Source organism: Stylophora pistillata, chromosome 11 (assembly GCF_964205215.1).
Source record: "Stylophora pistillata chromosome 11, jaStyPist1.2, whole genome shotgun sequence".
NCBI classification, from domain to species: domain Eukaryota; kingdom Metazoa; phylum Cnidaria; class Anthozoa; order Scleractinia; family Pocilloporidae; genus Stylophora; species Stylophora pistillata.
In genome coordinates this window covers 1,441,715-1,445,387 of record NC_142529.1, presented here as the reverse complement: position 1 = coordinate 1,445,387, position 3,673 = coordinate 1,441,715, and the positions used below count along the sequence as shown (strand labels likewise).

Genomic DNA, 3,673 nt, shown 5'->3' with positions numbered 1-3,673 from the left:
ACAATGGACTACGGGACGGTGGATTAGAAAGTATGTCGGATAATCCCTGGAGGGTTAAAGGGGTACGATTTTGGAATGCGGTTAAATGAATGCTGACACTCATCCACGAATGTTCCAACAAATGAAAGAGACAGTTCATCATTAATACTGAGAATTGCTGATGAAATTGGGAGTAATAATTTGGTTATCTGTCAATTTGCATGTGGGTAATTTGAAGCCCATGTCCTGATTGGCTACCTGAGCAAGCAAGATGAGTGCATCTTGCCCGCTCTGAATTAGCCACTTTGATCTCGCACAAGACAATCCTTGTGTGGAACAGCATGGAGCAAACCTACAAAGTTTCATAATTTTTTTAATATTCTCAGGAACAGAAAAGCAAAAAGTAGCAGAAGACAGTCAAATTTAAAGGAAACATAAACAACTCTTGTGGGTTTATTGAGCTACAAACACAGTTGGCTTTCTTTCTTGGCTCTTGAAATAAATAAGCAATTCTTGATTCTTATAATAAAAAGAAATCTTTTTCCCATATAATGAATCCTTACTGGACCAAGCTTGTTTGGTTAAGATAGCAGATGATTAGCCTCCTCCTTTTTTTGTTTTTATGGACCTCAACTTTGTCTCAGTTGACAAAAATGCAAAAAAAATAACTCAGCCAATATCCAGCTATCTTGACCTCACAATTGGTCAATAACTCATATGTATTAAATTGTTCCTGGAAGGTGGTAAGTTTATTTTCTATTTATACACTTGTATATCTCTGTTAACCTTTCTAACCAATGGTTTAAGTAAAGTTTCATATACAACATTTGAGATAAACTTGTTTCCATTTCACTACTATCACTGTCAAAAGCTGACTACCCTTAAAATTGTGAAATAACCTTTTTAGAATATGGCTTTGTAATTTTAAACTAAACCCAAACACTTCACAGATCTGTATGATTTTAAACGAAACCCAAACATTTCACAGATCTGTATGAAGCAGAACTAGGTACTTTGTAGAGAAAAAATTCTAGAATTTAACCTCATCTAAGCAACACAAAATGCATAAATACACATTCAAATAAATTTGTAAGTTAATGGGATGAGAACTCATTGAAAATAAAACTTTCTCTCTTTCTTCAGTTATCTTGTGGGTTGTGGTGCTGGCATACAATCTTCTTTCCCACTTGTAATCAAAAATTTTTGTTGGAAGAAAGAGCAGACACAAAGGAGATGTCTTTAATTTCCAGGCAACTTGCAAAGAATGTCAGACTAAATTATGTTGAGACCTAAGCAGTAAAAAAAGTGACACGAAAGGTTACTATAAAGTGTGATTCATCTTCATATCAAATTAGCATGGAAACAGATTGACTATGAAAACAATCTTGAAATCAAGTTCATTTATAAGAAAAAGCGTCAAAAATTAAATGTCCTCCCCCCCCCCCCCACAAAAAAAAATATGCCAAGTCCTGTAAATATCACATGATGTACATGGTAATCTAAGGTTCTTTCAAGGATATAGAATGCCGGATAGAATGCAGAATACCCGGCCACTCATTTACATGTCATTGAATAAGAATAGCCTCTGTTGTGTTATGCTTCGTTCTTCAAAGCCTCTCAACACAGGTAAATGAGGTGGACAAAGGTGGCCGGGTATTCTGCAATTGCTCCAGAATGCCTTCTGTTGGTTAAATCACTATGCTACTCATAGCTCAGCTTATTTTGTTAACAATTATAAATCAAAATCTACTTCTAAAGTGTAGCTCTTAAGAAGTTAACTGTTCTAGAAAAACATACTATAGTTCTACATCCGCATGCTTGAAGAACTATTCTGATTTATCTGTTTGCTTTCAAAGAGCTGAATAATTCACTTATCACAAGTGAGCATCTAAAGCCTCAAGATACTTTGAAGAGATCAGTTTGGGAACAAGAAGATGCCTGCAACATTAAAGACATGATTTCATTAAATTTTATCAAATAAGTTGTTACAGTTGTAGTTCTAATTGCTTGTTAATGACCCAGTACTACATAACCATTAATACACTTTTTATAAACAAAGATAGCATGATTGTGTTATTAAAAATGTCACCAACATGCTAAAATATGTTCACACTCTTTTGCACAACAAATTGTCTAACACCATCTCATAATCACAACATACAAAAGGCTGTGTGTGGCTAATCTTGCAAACAATTTCTCCTCTACTCAGATGGTAGACCTGCAAAGAGGTTTTTTGCATCAAGGAGCACAAACTTAACTTCTGGAATTACATTCAAGAAAGCATTGAGTGAACCTTGTAGCAATTCTATTATCTTTTTGGATGTACCCCATCCTGTTTTTGAATCATTCAGCTATTACATTGCGAATAACTCCAAAAAAAGACAGTGTTTTTTTACACCATTATGGTTTATCTTGTCCCACTGAAATTTTTGCTAAAATAATATCTATTGCAAAAACTGAAGTTAAAGGGGGTCTGAATCCTAAAGGAGGATTCAAAATTAGGCACAAGGAAAAAGTTTTAAAATATTCTTATCTTTCTTATTTTATTTAACTCTTTCACTCCCAAAATTTCACTACTTATTCTACTTACTGTCTGCCATACAATTCTTTTGATGTTAGTTTGAAGAATTTGGTTTTGGATCAACAAATAATCCCCCAATTTATATTATTTTGTCTTTATTCTCATCACTTATCTGTTTCATTTTGAATTGATATTGTAGGGAGAAATTATGTCTTGGTTACTCATGGTAATTAAAGGCTTAACCACAGATGTAACTTAATTATAATGGTAATTTGTTCTTACCTGATTGGTAATATAAACATGAGTAGAACAGGAAACACCATTTTAAGATATGGCAATGGGGCAAATCCAAATCCACATAGAATACCAAGCTGTAAGAACTGCAGAGCAGTGTACAGGTGCATCTTTCTCTGAGGCACATGTCGAATGTAGTGGTTTGGTGGATAGGCAGCCTATAACATTAAATATCTTTCAATAACTCTCATATTTTCGGATCTTTTAGAAATGAATTTAAGTATTAAAAACTTACTCATCATTAAGAGAGGATTGTCATAAATTGCAATGACCAAATTTAATTTCTTATGACATAGGAGTTAAGTTGATGAAATAATGTAAATTTGTGTCCCAATCAACATAGAGTTGAACCATAAGATCAAGAGAGGAAAAACATAATGCTCTTTCAGAATTAATACAAAATTTGATATACATGAAAAGAGACAGTATTAGCACACACAGGGTTGTGCTCTTCAGAGAATTACCTAGACACTCTAAATCTGCAAAATCCAGGGTGCAGTGAAAAATTGCACTTTCAATGACAAAGTGGCGCAAAGTGTCCCACAGGCGTATTATGTAACTCGTCTGTGACACCTAAACTCTGTTAAGGCACAACCCTGTGACAAAAGAGTATGATTTCTACCAACCTGTTCTGTGACCAACAGCAATGCTCTTTCAAACATCTGGTTACCATATAAGGAAGTCATGGCCATAAAAAGAAACAGGCCATCAAGGACAGGTGTGGGGATTAGAGTGAGAGGAATGGGTAACATTAACAGTGATAATGCAATGAGAGTGCTGGAGAGAAACCCAGTCAGTCTTGTTTCTCTAACTTTGACAATGCTGCAAAAGGAAAAAGAAGGTATGGACAATCATCAATTCTTATTCGTTTTTATTCTC

The 3,673-nt window shown here is 34.5% G+C and overlaps 1 pseudogene across 1 annotated transcript; it reads right to left on the bottom strand.

Annotated features, from left to right (window-relative positions):
• Positions 1–401: 401 nt before the first annotated feature.
• On the bottom strand, positions 402–3,610 carry LOC148719611 (solute carrier family 4 member 11-like; annotated as a pseudogene). Its single transcript, XR_015993259.1, has 3 exons — positions 3,421–3,610; positions 2,783–2,952; positions 402–1,917 (listed from the first exon to the last, which is right to left on the bottom strand). The product of XR_015993259.1 is annotated as a solute carrier family 4 member 11-like (transcript).
• Between the last annotated feature and the right edge of the window lie 63 nt (positions 3,611–3,673).